The sequence below is a fragment of the Arachis ipaensis genome, chromosome B10 (genome assembly GCF_059453495.1).
Source record: "Arachis ipaensis isolate K30076 ecotype BB chromosome B10, ASM5945349v1, whole genome shotgun sequence".
Taxonomy (NCBI): domain Eukaryota; kingdom Viridiplantae; phylum Streptophyta; class Magnoliopsida; order Fabales; family Fabaceae; genus Arachis; species Arachis ipaensis.
Genome location: NC_142435.1, coordinates 60,594,214 through 60,601,305, shown reverse-complemented (window position 1 = coordinate 60,601,305; position 7,092 = coordinate 60,594,214).

Sequence of the window (7,092 nt, the reverse complement as noted above, 5' to 3'; positions counted from 1 at the left end):
CTTTACCCTTCTTGGTGGCCATCCTGAAAAGGGAAAAAGTAAGTAACTTTAAAACTTAAGGGTTAGAGCAAGGAAGGGGATGGTATAAGTGATAACCAATGCACGGTAAAGAAGGATGTCATTAACACATGGTCATGACTACATGTGAAAAGGTCATCAATGGAAATATAGCAAGTGCATTTGATGGCAATTTAATGCAAGATGTTTATTGGCATGCAAGCAAAGGCATGAGTAGCACAGATCAAGTATTAAATGTCCAAGTTAGATTATCAACTCTTTCAAACTAACAATCTATTATTATATTGAAATAATAAAATATAAAAGGGGTTTTATAAAAAACAAGCATTAGAGTAGTAGAATAGAGTAATAAAAAATAATGCACAATGCCATACGGGCTTTTTCACAAACACTTAGCAAGCATGGTGAATATGTTATTGAAAGTATTGAATTAAACATGCAAGCAACCCTTGAAGAAGTAATATAAATTGTCAAATAATTCCACAATAATCCACAAGCAAAATATAGAAGAAAATAATTACCCAATTAAATTTCTAACACCAATTAAAGGAATAAAAAGAAAAAATAAAGAAAAATAAAATATAGATAATGGAAGTAAAAAGAAAAACAAAAAGAAAACATAAATAAAAATAATAAAGGAAAAGTAAAAAGTAAAGAAAGAAAGAAAAGAACCTTGATAATGGATGTGAAAAATAAGGGAGGAGAAAGTAAAAAGTGAGAAACAATAAAGAAGAGAGAAGGAAGAAGAAAGAAATAAGAAACGAAAGAAAAGATTTTGATTTAGGAAAGAAAAAATAAGATATTAAGCGTTGATCTGGATAAGCTGTGCGTCGCTTTGTGACACGGACGCGTGGGTCACGCGATCGCATGGTGTGTGATAAGTTCAGGTGACGCGGACGCGTAGGTCACGTGGTCGTGTGACCTGATTTGTGTTATTGGCGCGAGAGCAGCCTCGCGTACGCACAACTCTCTGGTTCATACTCTCATTGCCAAATATTTGAGTGACGCGTTCGCGTGGTTGACGCGATCGCGTGAATGGCCACTTTTTGAAGAATGTCGCGGACGCATGGGGTACGCGTTCGCGTGGTAGGGCTTGTGCTTCTAGCATCATTCCAGCCCCACTCCATCATAACTCTCTGCCGTATACCTCTTTACGTTGTTTTTGCAAGGCGCGCGGTCGCGTGGGAGACGCGGACGCGTGGGGGGGGCTTATTTCTCAAACGAGGCGAGCGCGTGAGCGACGCAGTCGTGTAGGCATATTTGTGCCTAAGGCACGCCTCTAGCCACGCTTTCGCATGACTCTCTGCTTCTTTTCTCCTTGTTTAGAAAGCACCTATGACGCAGACGCGTCAGCGACGCTAGCGCGTCGCGTGCCTTTTTTTCTTTTTTTTTATATGCAGTATGTAAATGCAAATGCAGGCTATATGCAGAGATTATGAGAAGAGTCGTTAACAAAAATTAAAAATAGAATAAAGTAAAATAAAACGAAGACTGAAACTGAACGATCATACCATGGTGGGTTGTCTCCCACCTAGCACTTTGCTTTTACGTCCTTAAGTTGGATGTTCTTCAAACTCATTCTACTACTGTTGGTGGGTCTTCCAAGAGGAAGACCTCTAGTTCTTTGTGATCGTTAATCTTTTCTCCATGATAAAGCTTTAGGCGATGTCCATTGACCTTCATGAATTTAGAACTAGAAGGATGACACAGGTGAAAAACTCCTTATGGCTCTGCCTTTTCTACTCTGTAGGGACCTTCCCATCTTGATCTCAATTTACCTGGCATAAGCCTCAGTCTGGAGTTATAAAGAAGAACTAACTCCCCATGGTATGAATTCTCTCTTTTTTATGTGTTTGTTATGGATAGCCTTCATCTTTTCCTTGTATCGCCTGGAATTATCATATGCTTCTAGACGAAGATTCTCTAATTCTACTAGTTGCAGCTTTCTTTCAGCACCAGATTCTTCAAAATTCATATTGCATTCCCTTACAGCCCAGAATGCCTTGTGTTCCACCTCTACTGGAAGGTGGCAAGTCTTTCCGTACACTAAGCGGAAGGGGCTCATCCCGATAGGTGTTTTGTATGCTGTTCTATATGCATCTTATAGCCTTGCACTCCAGTCTTTCCTATGGGGCTTTACTATTTTCTCCAGAATACGTTTAATCTCCTTGTTAGACACTTCTGCTTGTTCATTGGTTTGAGGATGATAAGCTGTTGCTATTTTGTGAACAATTCCATGCTTCTTCAGTAATCCTGTTAGTCTCCTGTTCAAAAATGAGTGCCTTGATCGCTCATGATTGCTCGTGGTGATCCAAAGCGACATATAATATGATTTCTAACAAAGAAAACAATAGTGTTAGCATCGTCAGTACGGGTAGGAATTGCTTCCACCCATTTAGAAACGTAATCTACAGCTAACAGTATATAAAGGTGACCATTAGAGTTTGGAAATGGACCCATGAAGTCAATGCCCCAAACATAAAAAATTTCACAGAAAAGCATAATCTGTTGAGGCATCTCATTCCTCTTGGATATATTACCAAATCTTTGGCATGGGGAATAAGATTTACAAAATTCAGCAGCATCTTTAAAAAGAGTAGGCCACCAGAATCCACAGTCTAAGATTTTTCTAGCTGTTCTTTGAGGGCCAAAATGTCCTCCACTCTCAGAAGAGTGGCATGCCTCTAAAATGGATTGGAATTTTGATTGAGGTACACACCTCCTAATTACCTGGTCAGCACCACACCTCCATAAATATCGGTCATCCCATATATAATATTTAAACTCGCTTTTCAGCTTGTCCTTTTGATGTTTATTAAAATTGGGAGGGAAAGTATGGCTAACTAGATAACTAGCTACAGGTGCATACTAAAGAACTACTTCTGATACTGCTTGCAAACTATCAAATGGGAAAATATCATTGATAGGAGTGGAGTCATCCTTAATATGCTCAAGCCGACTTAAGTGGTCTGCCACTAAATTCTGGTTACCACTCCTATCCTTAACTTCTAAATCAAATTCTTGTAGCAACAGTATCCATCGTATTAGCCTTGGTTTGGACTCTTTTTTAGCTAATAAATATTTTAGAGATGCATGGTCTGAGTACACTACTACCTTAGTACCAAGTAAATAGGCTCAGAATTTATCCAGAGCAAAAACAATAGCAAGAAGCTCTTTTTCAGTAGTAGTGTAATTAGACTGAGCAGCATCTAAGGTTTTAGATGCATAAGCAATTATGAAAGGATCCTTACCTTCGCGCTGAGCCAGTGCCGCTCCTACTGCATGGTTGGAGGCATCACACATAATTTCAAATTTCTGGCTCCAGTTTGGTCCTCTCACAATTGGAGCTTGAGTCAGGACGATCTTTAGCTTATCAAATGCTTTCATGCAATCTTCACTGAATTCAAACTCAATATCTTTCTGTAGCAGTCTAGATAAGGGTAATGCTACCTTACTGAAGTTCTTAATGAATCTCCGGTAAAAACCTGCATGGCCAAGGAACGAACGGACTTCCCTCAAGGAGGAGGGGTAAGGTAAACTATAAATGACATCTACCTTTGCTAGATCTACTGAAATACCTGTTTTAGAGACAACATGTCCTAGAACAATCCCTTGTTTTACCATAAAGTAACATTTTTCAAAATTCAATACAAGGTTTGAACTAACACATCTGTCTAATACTTTAGCTAGAATATCCAAGCAAAGGTCAAACGAATCACCATATATGCTAAAATCATCCATAAAAACTTCCATACAGTTCTCAATAAGATCTGAAAAGATACTCATCATGCATCTTTGGAAAGTAGCAGGTGCATTACATAAGCCAAAAGGCATTCGTTTATAAGCATACGTTCCAAAGGGACATGTAAAAGTGGTCTTCTCCTGATCCTCAGGAGCTATATGAATTTGAAAGTAACCTGTATAACCATCTAAAAAGCAATAATGGGATTTACCTGCCAGGCGATCGAGCATCTGATCAATAAATGGCAAGGGGTAATGATCCTTCCGGGTAGCTTGGTTGAGACTCCTATAGTCAATGCAAACCCTCCATGAATTCTGCACTCTAGTTGTCAGGAGCTCTCCATGCTCATTCTTTATTGTTGTGACTCCAGACTTCTTGGGCACCACTTTTACTGGACTGACCCATTCACTGTCTGAGATGGGGTAAATAATATCTGCTTCAAGTAGTCTGGTTACTTCTTTCTTGACAACTTCTAAGATGGTGGGATTCAATCTTCTTTGGGGTTGACGGATGGATTTTGATTCCTCTTCTAAATATATTCTGTGCTCATAAACTTGAGGACTGATGGCTACTATATCCGCCAAGCTCCATCCAATTGCTTTCTTGTGTTTTCTCAATACACTAAGCAGTCGTTCTTCCTATTGAGAAGTGAGTTCCCTTGCAATGATGACTGGGAACTTCTGGTTATCCCAAGGTAAGCATACTTGAGGTGTGGAGGGAGGGGCTTCAATTCCAATTTCTGCTCATGGTTAGGTTCTGGATCATCCGGGGCTGGTGGTAATGGTAAGGTGTCTTCATTATGGTCAGAGGGTGTCCCCACACTTGGACCTTGCTCCATATGCTTCTCTTCTAATTCTTCTTGGTGAACTTTAGCTATAGTTTCATCAATAATGTCGCACTAGAAGATAGAATGATCTTTCGGAGGGTGCTTCATAGCTTCATTTAAACTGAAACTCACTGTTCTACCATCTATCTCAAAGGAGTAAGTTCCTAAGAATATGTCCAGCTTGAACTTTGAGGTCTTCAGGAATGGTCTTCCAAGCAGGATTGATGACGGTTGAACGATCGGATTTCTGTTAGTAAATAATTTTTATAAAAATAATCACATTGTAGATATAGTTTCTAAACCAACAAAAATCCTTTCGTACAAAAATTTTGGTTGTCACAAGTAACAAAACCCAATAAAATTTAAAACCAAAGTATTCAAAACTCGGGTTGTCTCTCAAGGAATTACAGGGAGGTGTATTTATTATTGGTTATGGATTTTTCTGAGAAGATTTTGAGTTTGAGAACAGAAAAATAAATAATTGTAATTTAAAGTGGTGGAAATTAAAAAGAGAATTTATATAATTAATTAAAATGCCTTGACCGGGGGTGTGATTAATTGGAAGTTCTATCCTTGTTGGAATCTTCTCAAGTGTAGTGTAAAGAGGTTGTTGTTTTCACTTAGTTAACCCTTACTGAGTAAAGGAAAGTTAAGTGATTGAACTGAATCTTATCCACAAATCTTAGTCCTTTCCCTTGGGAAGGTCTAGCGTTAGTAGATACAGAATTAGCCAACAATGTCCAATTTAACGAAGTACTTGAGCATTCCAATTCAAGTGTCTCCTCTTAATCAACCCCCATGTCAAGTGAAAAATCTACTCCATTGACATGGATGCCAATTTCACATAATAAATGACTAAATAAATACTTGAAAATAATCAAACAAATAATGAGGTAAATAGAAAAATACTCTTTTCATTAATAATGTCATAAAAGCTTTCCAATTGTAACTCTGAATAAGGATTAAAGATATAAAAGAGTAGAAATGATAATTGAAATAAAATTGGAAGCAATTAAATAAACAATAAAATTTAAATGGAAAAATACTATGGAATAAATGAAAATATAGGAATCCTAATTTAAAGGAACCTTGAACCTGGAATCTGAGAAGAAGTTGAAATCCTAATCCTAAAACCTAAGAGAGAGGAGAGAGCCTCTCTCTCTAAAAACTACATCTAAAACCTAAAATTATGTATATTCAATGTTCCATGAATGAATGGATGCATTCCCCCACTTTATAGCCTCTAATATGTGTTTTCTGGGCCGAAAACTAGGCCAGAAACAGTCCAGAAATCGCTGATTGCGAATTCCATCAGGCTAATTTTTGTCACTACGATGCGTTCACGTGGAGCACATGTTCGCATCACCTAGCTGTAAGTCCACTATAGCAAATTATATATTATTTCGAAGCCCCAGATGTAAGCTTTCCAACGCAACTAGAACCGCATCATTTGGACCCTTGTAGCTCAAGTTATGATCGATTTAGTGCGAGAGGGTCAGGCTGGATAGCTTTAGCAGTTCCTTCAGTTTCTTGTATTCCTTCCACTTTTGCATGCTTTCTTTCCATCCTCTAAGCCATTCCTGCCCTATAATCTCTGAAAACACTTAACACACATATCAAGGCATCGAATGGTAAAAAGAGAGGATTTAAACATAGCAAATTTAAAGCCTAAAGAAGCATGTTTTCAATCATAGCACAAAATCTGGAAGGAAAAAGTAAAACCATGCAAATAGTATGAATAAGTGGGTAAAGAGTTGATAAAAACCACTCAATTGAACACAAGATAAACCATGAAATAGTGGTTTATCAACCTCCCCACACTTAAACATTAGCATGTCCTCATGCTAAGCTCAAGAGAAGCTATAAAGGATGAATGGGGAAAGGTAGAATGTATGAAATGCAACCTATCTATTTGAATGCAACTACATGCAAAATGTTTCTACCTACATGGTGAAAAGTAAACAAATCTTTCAAGAAGAAATATGAATTGGATCTCACTAATTCAAATCATAAAATAAGGTACAAGTAAACTTGCAGAAGAAAATAGCTCATGAAAGCCGGGAACAAAGAATCGAGCATCGAACCCTCACTGGAAGTGTATGCACTCTAATCGCTCAGGTGTTTAAGGTTCGACTCTCTCAATTCTCTACTAACCTTGCTTTCTAAGGCTTGCTCTTCATCTAACAATCAACAAAAATTTAATGCACAAATACACATATCAAGAGGTCTTTTAAGGGTTGTAATCGGGTTAGGGTCAAGGTAGGATTGTATTTGGCCAAGTAGACTAAAGTCTGAATCCTTAATTAACCTAAACTTTTCCCACCTAACTTAAGACAATCCATGTAATCAAAGTACAAAACCTAACTATCCATTAACCATGTTTTCCACATATTCATGCATCCTAATTTCGAGTACAGTACATATGCATTGCTTTCACCATTTACTTTGGGGCATTTTGTCCTCTTTTACTTATTTTCTCTTTTTCTTTTTTTTCTATTTTTTTTTC